This window comes from Chrysemys picta, chromosome 3 (assembly GCF_011386835.1).
Source record: "Chrysemys picta bellii isolate R12L10 chromosome 3, ASM1138683v2, whole genome shotgun sequence".
Classification (NCBI taxonomy): Eukaryota; Metazoa; Chordata; order Testudines; family Emydidae; genus Chrysemys; species Chrysemys picta.
This window is the reverse complement of record NC_088793.1, coordinates 21,580,055-21,595,229: the sequence shown is the minus strand read 5'-3', so window position 1 is coordinate 21,595,229 and position 15,175 is coordinate 21,580,055. Positions and strand designations below refer to the sequence as shown.

General features: G+C 40.8%; 1 protein-coding gene across 6 annotated transcripts in view; it reads left to right on the top strand.

The window, feature by feature from the left end:
- The first annotated feature begins 561 nt into the window (after nt 1-561).
- KLHL29 (kelch like family member 29) overlaps nt 562-15,175 on the top strand; it is a 540,917-nt gene continuing 526,303 nt past the window's right edge. For 3 of the 6 annotated variants that reach the window (XR_010599378.1, XR_010599380.1, XM_005297329.5), the window contains exon 1: nt 562-940. The gene's annotated coding sequence lies outside the window, so the exon portion shown is untranslated. The remainder of the gene's footprint in view (nt 941-15,175) is intronic. The other 3 variants (XR_010599379.1, XR_010599381.1, XM_005297327.5) reach the window with 2 other exon arrangements.

The following is a 15,175-nucleotide window of genomic DNA, read 5'->3' as shown; positions in this document are numbered from 1 at the left end:
TTTATTCTCAGGGATATTCATGGACAGATGATTTAGCGTGGCAGCCAACAACCATGTGCTGTATGTGTGCACGGGTACAGACGCAATGGATGGCCGTGGGAAACATGCCTGAGTCCCGGCGCAGGTGGCAGACAGAACTCCCCTATCTCGCTGTTTCTTTACCAGCCGCCCTCTGATCCCACATGTGTGTCTAACTTTCCCGGCGAGTGCTGCCATTGATCTCTCGCTCGGGCTCTCCCTCGTACCCCCGGGAGTGAATGCACCTCCCAGCCTCGCGGCTCAGCGGCCGCCGGCCCAGCCCCGCTCCCTGGGAATGCCCCCTGCCTGGCAGCCCAGCCGGAGCCCGGGGCCACAGGCAGAGCCGCGCACGCCGCAGCTTGGCGGCTCTCCTGTGCCGAGTGCCCGCTGCAAACCCCTCCCGCAGGGGGCGGCTGACACATCGGCGGGGAGCCGGGAGGAGGGCTCGGCTCCGAGGAGTCCCCGCCTCCCCCCTTGGCCCTCCCTCCTGCTGCTGTGATTGGTTTCGCCCGCCCCTTGCCTGGGCTCGGAGGCCGCCTCCCTCCCCATCTAAAGCGGACAGTCTGTGAACAGGAGGGAGCCAGAAGGGAGCATGGTACCGACTCTGCACCAGCCTCCTCCTCCGCTCTGCGCACACAGCCCCGCCGAGCCCCCTGCTGCCTGCGCCGCCGCCTCCTTGTCGCCCAGGCTGCGGAGCCATCTGACCGGCTGGGCAGCAGCTGAGAGGCAGCCCCAGCGGTGCGGGGCTTCGCATTAGGGGGGGAGGCTGCAATGCATAAGCCGCCGCCTCCTCTTCCTCCCGCCGCCGCTGCTGTCTCGGTGCATCTGCCTCCAGCCTGAAGAAGACACCGTGTAGCCGCTTCGCCTGCCAAGGACACGAACCCGCGTTTGCCCCCCGGTGCGCACCGCCCAGCGGGGAGAGGTAGGAGCCGGGCAGAATCCAGGGCAAAGAGGGATGGCTAGAGGGGGCTGTGCAGCCCTGCCCGGAGGGCTGGGGGGGCTCGGCCCCCAGGTGACAGTCCTTGTGTGTATGTGTATGTGTGTGTGTGTCGGTGTTGTGTGCCCCTTAATAGTGTTGTTGTTGTTGTAAAGCTTGGGGTTTGCCAGCAGCAGCAGCCTCCCGTGTATTGAATGCCTGGCTAATGAATCCCTTGCGCCTGCGCTTGCTCTCTGCATTAAAAACTTCCTGCCTGTGTGTTTGTGTGGCAGCGAAAGGAGGCGGGTGCCATGGGGTAGTTGAGTTTTGGGGAGGGGTGTGTGTATTCCCCCTCCCCTCCATCCCTATACAAACTCCACTACAGCCACACAACAAAGTGAGCACCCCCTCCCCACACAAACAGCCCAACCCACAACTTCCCACAGTTGGTGTAGTCGTGGGCACCTGACACATCCAGGCGAGGGGCTGCTGACAATATTTTAAACGAGGGTGGTGGTTATTTTTTAAGAGGCATCTGTTGTAAATGCCTCCTTGAAACGCACACCCACAGCAAAACCATCTACCCCAGAGGCAGAGGCTAGCTTTAAAACTGCCTCAGAATGAATACAAAAAATGGGGAAGTCTTTCTTTCCCAAATGAGAGCTGCCAGATCTGTATGCCCTCATTTTTACATGTTGCCTTGAGAGTATTTTTTAAAAGCATGACATGAATATGTTGATATCTGAGTAACTTCGAGACAAAACATTGATTTTTTTTAAAAAAAGTGAAATCAATACATCACTTCTAAATCTGTTTCCCACTCATTGTGTAGTCCCAGATGAAATTTATTACTTGTTTTTTATTTATCCTTGTACAGTTTTGTAGGTGTTCTGTGCATCATCCCTTGGGTACCTTTTTTTTAATCTGAGGTCTTGTTAAGGTTGAGAATAGAGTAGGACTTTTTTGTTGTTCTTGACATTGAGTGGATGTGACTGTCTTTGTCATACTATAATGCAGGTCTGTGGACATCATGATTTTTGGTTCAGGTCCCCAAATAAAGAGCGGGAAAAACCTTCTTGGGGGCTTTGCTGAGGAGTGGTGTTGCTATTAATACTCTCCATACATTCTGCATGCTTATGATCTGTCTTTTTTCCTCCCTGTAATCTTGTTTATTAAATAGTGAGTTCCTAGATTTTTGAGACGTTATGATCATTCTTTTACCAAAAAATGCTGAAGGCTTGCTTATGTAAAATTCGATTGGTTGTTGTTGTTTTTTTTTAAACTGAAAACTGCTTAGAAAAATAGTATTCTGGCAACTAGCTTAAGGGAGGAACAATCCAAATTTTTCATCAGGGAAGGAAAACTAAGATGTGTGAATGCTTGCTGTGGGCATTTTATTTATGTTTCTAAGGTTCATGTATATAAAACTGGTAAACTGAGAAACTGTTTTTCTTTGTTGGGTATATCTTTTTAAAGTGTGTGTGTGTGTGTGTGTTTTTTAAAAATGGTTTAAATATACTTAGCAGGCTATCTTTTGAGGTCAGTTTTCAGCTACTTAAAAGCCAAACTACTGTAGCTTTAAGGTGACTGCAGATAACAGTATTACTGTCTCTTATAATTAGCAATCTGCTGAAACTTTAAATCCCCCTTGATAGATGTTATGATCCGTGTGAGAGAAGCAGCAGTTTTGCAGCCAGCTTTCTTTTCCCCCCTTAAATAAGGCAACAGTGTGTCTCTTTATTGTATTCTGGATTAAATTGATGATGACACTTTTTTCTTTAGAAAAGTAAAGGACAGCTATATTTTACACTGATGTTCAACTGCTTCAAACTTTAGTTATGCTCAGTAGAATACTTACTCTTCCCTGAATAACTAATGTACGTTTTTTTTGTTATAACCTGTCCTCGCGGTAGCTATTTATGGAAGTCTTTTCCAATGTACAAGGCAGACATGAAAGTAATTTGGCATACTGACCTATCTAGATCAACACTTAGCAAGTATATGTAAATTTCAACTTTCATTACCTCTTCCTCATAAGACCAGTTCTGACATTTTAACAAGAACTCATACCTTAAATTTGTAGGTTGCCTGTATTATTCAAGATATTTGCTCTTTTCAAAATGTGTAAATATTATTATAATTTATTTTAAAGCCAATTATGTCCAGTGGTCATTTTACAGGTAATGGTCATTAAAGTTTCATTTTGACCTGTTGTAGTTCATGCTCTGCAGAACTCCAAATAAAGTAGTTAAAAATTAATGATATAGAAGTTAAATTGGATTCAAGTGGGCTTGGAAGAACTAGTGTGTATCTGTCATCCTTTGTAACTTATGAAATGCAAGTACGGTGTGTCAACCTTTCCCTTGACAACAAAACCCATGAACAAATGTTCAGCATGAATTATATTGCTTAAATAAAATCTATGGTTGTCGTAGTTACAAATAGAGTAAGGGTTACTAGTTTTCATCTGAATGCAGTGGGGTGGGGGGAAAAATTTACATTCCTCATGAGAGGTGGTCATACTTCAAGTACCCAATATGTGAGAGAACCTAATTCACTATTCTGCTTTTGTAAAAGACTTGCTGGACCAAAAAGTGGTAGAATGTAGGAGAAAATCTTTTCTTTTTCTATCACTAGACTCATTCTATCCCTATTTCTACCTGCAGAGTAGTATTCAGTAAAATTGCTGCTCTTACTTTCCAAACAACAATAAAAAGTATATTGCATGTAGAGTGACTGGAACTTCTAATGATTAAAGGAATGCAGCACATGCTTCAGTGATACACAGTTCTAGAATTTAGATTTGTGTATTTATGGTATGGCATCACCACTACTAGCACTTTTAATGTCCACTTACAGTAAAGAACACATTTTCCGCTGGCGTCTTTTATTTATCCATGACTTCCTTGCTGATCTTGGCAATTCTTTTTATTTTATTTTATGTGCTCATTTGTACTGGGCCCAATTCTCCTGTCTCATGCAGGTATTAATCCATTGACTTTGCTAGAGTAATTCCACCTGTATACTGTTTGAGAACAGAATCAGGCTCTTGATATCTTGGCACCTAACTGTTGGCATCAGTCCCAGTGCTGCTTCTCTCATCTATTGTTCACTCATCTGAAATTCAATTTTGTCCATTACTACTTGTTTTTCCTGACCTTTTAATTTAGTTCCTAAAACGGGTGTACCCGATGTTTCATCAAGCACACCAGAAATGAAGAGTTCCCTTTCTCTCTCCCATCTGACTCCAATAGAGGTTACAGGTGTGTATGTTAGGAAAACATATCCTTGGATGTGTAAACAGATTAGTCCCATTTCTTCCCTGCTCCTCCCCTGGCAAGGTATGACTGCATTGTACTATTAGTGTTTCTTTTTCCTTTACTAATTTTATTAAAGAAATTGAATTGTTAACAATTTGACCAGTAAAAAGATGTTGTTGGATGTGTAATGTAATACAGGCGAGCTGAATAATGTAGGTCATGGATTAAGGTAAATAGCATGCTATTCTAAAAGTTCTATGAATGACTTGTTTGGTGACAACACGCTGTTCCACTTGGAATTATTGCTATATGAAGCCTTTGGAGTCTTCAGAACCCTATCATTCCATAAACTGTGTGCACTCAGTAAAAACCTAATCTTGCAGTTACTCTGGTGTGTAGTCCAATCATGTCAGTGGGGCTACATGCAAAAGGACCTCTTTCCAATAGTGCAAAGACTAATAATCTATCTAGTTTAGTATAATTTCTCCAATATAGAGGAGCAAATTCTCTTTGGTGCTGATGGGTTTTTGCCTGGAAGCATGAGAATTTGATAACCATTAGCCGTGGTACTATAACAATAGATTCTATGATTATTCATGTGTCTGATACTTTTATGTATATTTACTAATCTCTCTGCCCAAATAATACCCTGCAGCAATGAGTTCCATATTCATATATATCCTAAACGTCCAAAAATAAATGAGTGGATTGATATTACACGTTACTCTTTAAATAAAGGGTAGTCAAAATTTCGGGGTCCATTCAAATGCATCTGGCAGTCTGGATTTGGTCTGCCTATTGACTACCCCTGCTTTAAATAAACCTATGGCTAGTTCAAATGATCATATTATACTTGTGCAATTCTCTTGGCTGTTTTTGTGAAACCTTCTTCTTAAAAAGACAAAGGACCAGCTTCATTAGCTCAGTTAGCTAACTGTGTTAGAAGTACCATACATTTAGAGCCATTAATTACTGCTGTAAGGGACGGTAATGCAAATTTCCTCCTAGAAATATCTTACCAACAGCATCTTTAACTGCAGGAATATATGAAATGTAAATAGCTTTGATATGCCTCTATCATCTTTACATTTCTTCTGTTTCCAGTGGTGCAAAGGCTTCTTTCTGAGCTATAACAAAATGTATTAAAAATCTAATATGGGAGTACTGTGTCATTGGATTAATAAAAAACAGCATGCTTCACAAATCTTGAGTACATGTTGTTGTTTAATTGTAGGTTATTGTTTGTTGTTTTTAACTATGGTTTCACCGGAAGTTTGAAAACTGTTCATATTACCCTGTATGAAGCAAGTTCTCTTCAGACTGTAATTTGTGCGTGGTCTTGATCATAATTTAGTTTCAAGTCACACTTTTCCATAAATATTTTTGAAGTTTTATTTTTTTTAAGCTTGGAATTAGATATTTAGAATAGCTGGAATAACAGCTTTCTTGGAACATTTTCCCTAATAACTATGTTATGTTTTCTTTTTGTTTTTATTGGGACACTGGGTCTAGATTTTAAAGTGATAAATTTGGCTAGTTACCATAACTGGCTTTAACTTTGTAATGTCTGACCTCTTCCTGACACCATTAGAAATTTGAGGCAACCTGCAACCTTTACATGCAGTAATACTGACTTGCACAACAGTTTCATCTGTAATCTATAGGGGTTATAGAGAAGATTAATCCCTTAAAGCTTGGGTACTCTATGGTAAACTCATCATTACTTTTTGCAGTAGTGTCACATGTTAAAAATGAATGCTGACTCAGTCTGCAGTAAAGCATTTTTATAACAGGTGATTATAAAATGAAAGGGCTATTACCAGTGCCTTTTTGTTAGGGATATTAGCGTGCATTTTTGTGTTTATTTGTATAGATCATGATTCTTTTCCCTGGAACGCTAGACCAGAAAAGTTTGCCTAAATGTGGGTGAAAAGTGCACCTTTGGGTCCAAGAATGTTACTCTTTCTAAGGGTATGTTTTGAAACTGAGACGATGTAGTCAAATGAAAGGAAATCTTCCACTGTATTGTAACAAATGAATCTTATTAATCAACTGAAAACTGTCAAACAGATGCATGTTGCAGGAATCTGCATCGTAAAGCGCATATATAGTGCGGAAACTCTGTAAAGAATCCCTCAAATTCACACACAAATAATTCAGATGATACTGCTCTTATGCAGTAGGGCTCATAAATTCAAGATCTGCCTAATATGTCGAGCTGGACTTTAATCATACATCTATTGATATTTTTGAACATTGAGAGAGACTCATTATCTGTGTTCAACTCTAAAAAGCATGATTTGCATCACAATGCAGACAGTAAAAATCCTGGACTTAAAGTGCGATTTAAAAGCTTTTGCTTCAGACACTTCTTAAGGTCTGTGTTGATGAGTAATTAATATTTAAATCAGATAATACCATTCTGAGAGATGCTTTGTCAGACCTTGTTATAAGGCTCTGATTTTGTTTTTGGTCTGTGAACACTACTAGTGGATATGCAGATCACAGTGTGCTGAACTGCTCAAAGAAAAGTTTCTTTTCAGTATGATATTCAAACGCACTAGCTTCTGTAATGAAGAATACACAGAACTCAAATGGTTTGGTTTTCCATTTTGAACAACAGTCGGATAAACTACAAATAAAAAAACAACAAGGGAATGATGGGGAAAGGTTCATTTAAACCCACAAAATCAAGTAAGGTATGGCCAGGTAACTTGATTAAATGTTCACATGTTGAAACAAACACAGCTGTGTTTCTTTTAACTGCTTATTGAAATATAGGTGAGAATATATGACATGACAATTGGAACATATATTTTTTTTTAAAGAAAATGATTTGTGTGCGACACACTTCTTTTAACCGTATTTCTCAGCTAGTATATTCCTACACCTGTCAAGTAATGAGACCTGCTAAGTTGGAAGGTTTTAAATTAAAACAGTTCTTGGGTGTTTTTTTTTTTTTTTTTTTTTTGTTTATCTAGTACAAAAAAACCCCCACTTGTGACTCGTCACAAAATGCTTCAAAAAATAACTTGCAAGCTAAACGGGATTCTGTCAAACTTCTTGCTCCCCTTCTATGGGTTGAAAAGCAGTACAAAAAATGTCACCTCAAGAAACTAACTTTTTATCTTTTCCCCTCTCGGGAGCGTCAGATGGCCCTGCAACCAGAATGAAAGCACTCCCTGTACCACACTCAATATAGATGAACAGGACTATCCTGTGTAGTGCCTGCTCAGTGGCTAAAGTGCTGGGGCTGGGAACAGTGACAACGAATGAGGGATTTTTATTTATTTTTGTGGCTTTGCGTGTGTAGTGACTTTCTGTACGTGTTTGTTTTGCCCCCCCCCTTCTGCCCCCCGGGTGTGTCCGGCTTTTGTTTAAGAAGATAAAAATGGAAGCAGTAAGGGCCTCATGTGGAGGGATGTTGTAAATGTTGAAGTGGTGGGATGGAACAAATTTACCTCCTTTAAAAATAAGGTACTAGATAGTCCAGTGGTATGCCAGAGAGTTGCCAAAACATAAAGGTAGATGGGTGTGTCTAGTATAAGAAAGTGAAACTCTAAAGTAAATGTTTCCTTTTTAACTCTATAATACTAGCTCTAATGCTTAAAGGTGATCTCAGCGGGACCTGAGGGTCATATAAATGACAGTCACAACTGTAGTAAGCCATTTTTCTCCCCTCTTTGCCATCATAGCTGCTGATGGGGGCAGATAAGGAGGAAAGGAAGGTGGTAGCCATAATGAAGCCTGTTTAGTGTTCTGTGTCCATTGCTGAATCATTCCTCCCCTCATTTTTCCCCATGCTAGCAGGGAGCATTGTGCAAGTGCTCATAAGGTTGACTCACATCCCAGGAAAGGAGTTTGAGGCCTATAGGACTCTGCCTATTGCAGGTAGCCTTAGACAAAGGTGGTGTGTTGCTTTTAGTCCTAGAAACGCTCACTGGAGTAGGCAGGCACAAACCCCTCCAAGGCTCTTGTTGAGTGATGTCTAAGGCCTGGTCTACACTAATCCCCCAATTCGAACGAAGGTACGCAACTTCAGCTACATGAATAACGTACCTGACATCGACGTACCTTAGTTCAAACTTACCGCGGTCCAGACGCGGCAGGCAGGCTCTCCCGTCGACTCCACGTACTCCTTGCGCCAAGCAGGACTACCAGAGTCAACGGGGAGCACTTCTGGGTTCGATTTATCGCGTCCAGACAAGACGCGATAAATCGAACCCAGAAGTTCGATTGCCTGCCGCCGAACCAGCGCGTAAGTATAGACAAGCCCTAACTCATCAAGTATCATACTAGTTTTAGGCTTAGCACATTTTCCCTTTTTAACTCTCTAACTGTGGTTATTTTGACATTTAAAGACACTTCCCCTTGCCACCGCTCCCCCCTCCCCACCCCGTTTCACAAACCACTTGACCTCTTGCATCTGAGAAGCTCAAATACTAACACAGGCATTCTGTACTCTGTCCTCCTGGGAGCAGAGGAGTACCAGACATAGTAAGAATATTGTGTGTTGAGGGATTATGAGAAACACTGTACTTGCCTCTTGAGGAGACGGGAGTAGAGAGTGTGTGGTTAGTGTTTCCAGTGCACTCTGACAGACTTGCTAACACAATGAAAGGCACAGTGTTAACCATACTGCACTGCCCTCATTCTTTTTTTTCAGACCCTATTTTTAGCTATTAATAGAAGAAAAATGTATGGAAAATCCACTGCTAAATTGGTCTCTCTCTTGCACTCCTTTTAAAAATTTTTTTTTTTCTCTTTAAAGATTATTTCAGATTTCCAAACATCAGGCATGCTGATCAATATTCCATTAGAAGTGAATTAATTTGGGAGAAACTTGCATGTATTCACATGTGGTATTGCTTCTTTTTCCGTATCCTCTGCTTTAATAACAATTTAGCCAGGCATGCCAATTGATCTTCTATTAGCAGCCACTGTCTATCTTAATTTTTTCTATCAATATATGTTGCTGGTACAATTTTTGCAATAGCCTGCTTGTAGGTAGGGGTGGTAGGTCAGTAATATTAATATGTACTTTGTTTCTGTTTTTAATATTTAGGCATTATAGTATTAGGCTAGGGGTCAAATGCTGCTCTTAGTTATTCATGCAATTCCTCACAAATCAGTGAAGGGGTGTACTGGATAAAAGAGTAGAATTTGTCCCTTGTAATCAAATTCTGGTTTCATGGACATTAATGTCAGTCTAGATTTTTCTCTAGATATATACCCAGAATTGCTAACACCGAGTGTTTAAAAACAATCATGAGATTATTCAAAATAATACATTTTGGGATTATTTTTAGTTTTGCTTTTTTGTCTTTAGGTTCACTTTTTTTCCAGCTGTTTTTTCTACAGCCATGAGGGCTATAAACTCACTTCTTAAATATAAGATGTGTCTCTTGTTATCTCATGATTCCGAGAGCTCTGGCTTCAAGGGAAAACATCAAGTATTGTGAGAGATGGAAAAACTGTATACCGGTGTGGCTGAGAGTAGAATTTGGCTCTAGTTGAAGCTTCTGGACACGCCTTGGTTTATTTCATTTTGTGAGTTTGTAGACATGCAACTGAACTGAGGGCCAAATTCTGAGCTAACTTGCATCTGGGCAAGCCTGATGACCATGGAGTTAACATGCTTTAATGTATGTTTGGTAACACATGATACACTTGAATCACAAAGAGCAAACCTCCTTGTATTATCAGGCCCAAAAGTGAATCCTCCTGAAGCTTGTGCAACTATTTAACTAAATTCCATCCTCTTTGCTGGAGGCAAGAGATAGCAAGAGAGAGATTTGTTGAAGACTGTCTATATTTGCTGATCTCCTGATGGATGGGATAAAGCAAGTCACTTAAAACATTGGTTTTGGGCTTTTTAAAAATGTTTTTGTCCAGATCAATATTATATAATGGGCCAAATTCATCCTTGTCTCAAATCTGTTGAAATAAATGAAGGTACATTTGGGGTTGTAAAATCCTAGGTAAACATTGGGCCTTGTCTTCAAGATTATCAAATCACCAAAGTAAATAAAAGCCTATTTTCTAGTACACCTTCCTATGTTTAAAAATACAATTTTATAACTAAACTTCTAGGGGGTTGGCAGCCTTAGCTTTGCAACATCAGGCTTATCTCTCCAGGAATGAAATGGAATCATTGTTTGGAGGAGAAAAAATGCTGGCATAGGAGGTAAGAAAACAAAAAGGCTTTCCTGAAATGTGTATTAAAAAAAAAAAAAAAGGCTGCCTTTCAAAGCAGTGGGGTCACTACATAGCTGAATCTCTAAGCTAAAGAAAACTATAGGCTATTTGCTGTCATAATGTCCCATATTAGATTTTTTTCATCTTTCTTAGACAGAAGTGCTTTGCAGTCTGTGTTAAAATTTGTGATCTTCACAAAAAGAAATTGCATCAAGTTTAGGGAAAATTCACTTGGTTTCAATATCACACTTGAATGGTTCACACCAGCATCCATCAAGACTTTGAAAAGGGATTTTTAGATAACAACAACTCGCCTCCCCCTCCAGAAAACCACTAAAGTTGCCATAACTAAGTTATTGGAGTGTATATTATCTTTAAAGAACATTGGGATTTAAGTTTAAAAACAGACAGAGTCAAAGTGTGCAACACTTCCTGTTCATTCTAAGAATATTGTATGGCTGCAACTTTATTGGGCCAGAGTTAAGGTTGTGTTGGCTAGAGTGCAAAACAGTGCCTTCTCTGAGAAGTACAGCTTTAGCTCTTAGCTTCCTCAGTGTTTAATGCTTCCTTTTTGTCTTAAATACCTCCTCAAAAGGTAGTATATATTTGAGGATCATGTATATGGAACCTCAGTTTCACATTAAGGATTTTTATTTAGTTAATTAGTTTTTGTTTAGTCTTTTTACCTGGAGCTCGGGAATGGATGGAGGTGTTTTTACATTTTTTTCCCCCTTCTCCCCTTTTTGTTGACTTCCTGAGGCTTGGGACAGAGGAGCCTCACTAATGCACAACCCAGGGATTGGCAACCTTTGGCAGGTGGCTCGGGCCGGCTTGTTTATCTGCCGCGTCTGCAGGTTCGGCCGATCGCGGCTTCCACTGGCTGCGGTTCGCCGCTCCAGGCCAATGGGGGCGGCGGGAAGCAGTGGTGAGCACATCCCTTGGCCCGCGCCACTTCCCTGCGGCCAGTGGGAGCTGCGATAGGCCGAACCTGCGGATGCGGCAGGTAAACAAACCGGCCCAACCTGCCCAACCCGCCAGCTGTGTGCCAAAGGTTGCCGACCCCTGGAATAACCCATAATGCCCACAGGAGGGGATCAGCGCAGGTGTAGGATTCTGACTGGGTAAGCTTATCAATCCCTTACGCTTGTTAAGAGGATCATTTCTGCAGGGATAGTGGAGAGTTCCTGGGGCCTCCTATGGAGGTCATGGTGGTGAGGGGAGGAATCCCCCTATCAATCTCTAGGAGGCAGTTTGACTTCCTTTAGAACCCCAGCCCCCACAAGCTATAGTAGCTGACCCTGAAAGCCTTAGCAGGTTTGTTGGTGACCATGCTGCTTCTGTCTCATTGGGCTTCTCCATTCCAAATGCACTAACAGGCTCCTTTGCCTCTGAGCCAATTTTGGCTTGTCTGGATCCTAGTAAGGCCTGTGGGGAGTTGTGGAGTGACCACCAAAAAATTGCACAAGACTCTCACGGGGGGGGGGGGGGGGGGAGGGTGTCTTACTTGAAATGGGAGAAATACCCCACTAACCTCCTCTCTTCAGTTGCCACCCTCATTCCTCCCCCATAGGCCATCTATGGGCCAGAAGAGTGGAGCTCTTGCAAAGTTGAGGATGTATGTATGCAAGTGGAGGGAAGTAATAAGAAGACAGGGAGCCTTGAAAGATGTAGAATACCCACCTCTTTTCCCCCCTTCCTGAGGCTCTGTGCAGGAAATCATGGGCCCCAGTGGTGTTTCTAGCATTACAGATGAGCCAGAATTAGCTTACCAGCACCTGATGTGTCATGCTGACATTTAATATCTAAAAAATCTCAAATTTTAATGTAAATCTAAGTTTCTAATACTTGGATCTCTGCACTAGATATCAACTACATGAGTCTTGTGACCCATAATTTCTCTCATTATGTGTAAAAGTTTTTGTTTTTTGCCTCTTTTGTAAGTAGGAGAAAAAAAGCTTTAATTCTGAAAACTTCTCTTTGCATGTTGTAATTCATGAACGCTTTGTCCACCTGACCTTAATTTAGGCAGAAAAATCCTACTTCAACCTAAGCTTTCAAGTTTGAGGCCAATATTCTGTGGTTCAGCTGGACTGAAGGGTCTGACAAATTTGGGCTTATAATGGAAACTCAGTTGAATCTTTAACTATGAAGCAGCTGCCGCCTCTCCATAATGCTGTATTCTTGCGTATCTTGATCCACAGTTTGACTTGCTGTAAAGGGAAGTTGCCAAGCTAAGAGCAGGATTCTTGTAAATCTTCATGCAGGAACGGATGGCAGATTGGTCAATTGACTTTCCAGATGTTCATATATATACTCTGCTATTATTGTGACAGTCAGGCATTGAGGTGATGGTTTAATCAGGGTCTTAGGCACTTTTGCAATCTAAAGAAGCTAGTAGTGTAGAAAAATCAATTGGATCTAAATAAGATTCTGCTTAACCACTTCCTTCCTGTTGCTTTCAGGCACCATGGTTCTCTTCCAATCACTCGACCTTGTCAAACATGAATATTTGATGGGTCATATTTCCTCCAAGTATTCATAAAAAGGTTATTTGTAAAGGATGGCACGCTGAAAGTCTTGCAACTATCTAAACTCCGGTCCTTCATAGAATAAAGGTCATATACTAAACCTGAGTTTGGTTTTGGATTTGGGGCAGAGTTGTAACCATTTGGACTTGACTATAGCCCTTTCCAAAATTTGCTTTAGGGGTATGATAATTCTTACTTTTATGAGCCAAAATCTACATTTGTGGACATCAGAATAAGGATTCCCATTGAAGTTAATGAGAACAATATGTGTATCCTTGGGCAGATATTTGGCCCTGTTTGTTTTTTTGTTTTTCACTACTAAATTGCTATGAAGCTTAAAGACAATTTTTTTGGATCCCTTGTTCTTGCCATGCATACTGGTATAAAAACAGGAGGGACATTTAATTTCAGCTTGTCGTCTCTAATAAGCAGGAAAAGATTCATTGCTGTTAGTATCAAAACGGAATACCTAGAATTAGTTGTGTACAATAGCAACTGTTGAACAATAGTGATAAATTATACTGAGTTGCTGGGGTATGAAATCTTATATTCAAGCTTTAAGAGGATATTACAAATGTAACACCACATCCCCAGATGGACAGTTGGCTGCAGGGACCCAAACATGGGATCTCTGGATCTTATAGCATCAGCGTCTACTTCCTGAGCTCTGTTATTTTAAATTGCCTGTTAGCCAAGGCTGTAGCAGGGTCAATATATGACCTAGCCACCACTAGAGAGGGACAGAGCACCGCACTGTGTGGGTGTGGGATACACAAATGAAGGGGTTTCTTTTTTGTTTGGTGTCAAAAAGGATAAACTGAAACCCTGATCCTGCCAGCTTAAATCTATGATTAACTTTACACAAGTGAATAGTCCCATTGACTTCAAGTTAATCATATGCGTAACTGTTTTGTAGGATGAGGGCCTAAAAAGGGATACTGAGAAGCGTTCCACAAACACCATGGAACTAAAACTAACAAATTTTACTACTCTAAATTAGCAAATAAACTTTGTTTTAAAATTAAAATTCTATATAAAGCTGCAAAGAGGGTGGGGTGTAGGGAAGGTAAATGGAAGCATAAATATCTTTTTGAGGAACCTCTCTGCAAATCAGTGCTGCAGGGAGGAAAAAATGCTTCGGTTAATCTTACACCACACATCCACACTTCTTTCCTGTGGTGTAAGTGTTTTGTACTACTTAGACTCTTATAGCAGTAGCTCTGCAATTTGACTTTGGCTGTACTGAAAAACTCTTAAGTGTATAGTGAACTACACTGGGTATAGGTTAGTTCTGATACAGATCTAAAAGACATCTTGCATTCTATGAAATCCTGGTGCTTCTTAGCATTGTAGTTCATATCCTTTCTGCTCAGATTTCTCTAAGAGTTTATTTCGTTTAGATTTTTATTCCTTAGACACAAGAAAGGGAGCGTTCGTTTGTCCAAACAAACAAAACCCCCATCAAAACCCACAACAACAAAACCATGTAGTTGTTATAGTAAATTGTGGCTACATTGAGGATAGCAGTGCTTTCATATTTGCACGGTTTAGAAACGTGTATGGATGAGATACTTAGTAACCAAATATAGTCTTATTAGGGTCTGTGGGTATCCACTTTTGCTGGAAAGCAAGGCTGTGCTTTCCCTCATTAAAATTAAACAGAAATTTTCAGAAATATGTGAAGTCTCTGTAGATTCAGGAACTCTTGGTGCTACTGAGGTGGTCCACACTCAAGTCCACAAGAGGGCATTTTATCACCAATTACTGGAGAAAATAAAATGGTTTTAAAGGGAAGATATAATATTAATAAAACATGGAAGGAAAAAAATATCCTAAATTATGCACTGATAGCTTCTTGCAGTTGATATGTATAAATGTTTATTTTCTGGATGAATTTGGTATGTTGCTGGCCAGATATGTCAACATAATCTGTTTTCCCCCCTGTTCACTGCTTGAATGATTTCACATCTTACCTAGAACTCCTCTAGAGATGGAAGAATTTTTTTTTTTTTTACAAGTGTCTTGCAGCTGGTTCAAAACCCCCCATTAGTAATCAAGAAAATTGGACTATACATAGTACAAGTATGACAAACACTGAATAATCACAGTGTACCTCTGCTCACCTCCTTCTAGGGATCTCAAGAGGCAAGGATTCTATTCAGGAACACAGCTCAGCTAGGAGATTGGAATTTGCAAATACACCCAACCGTAAATCCACTGAATCTTAAGGAACATTTGGCAGCCCGGGAAGTATA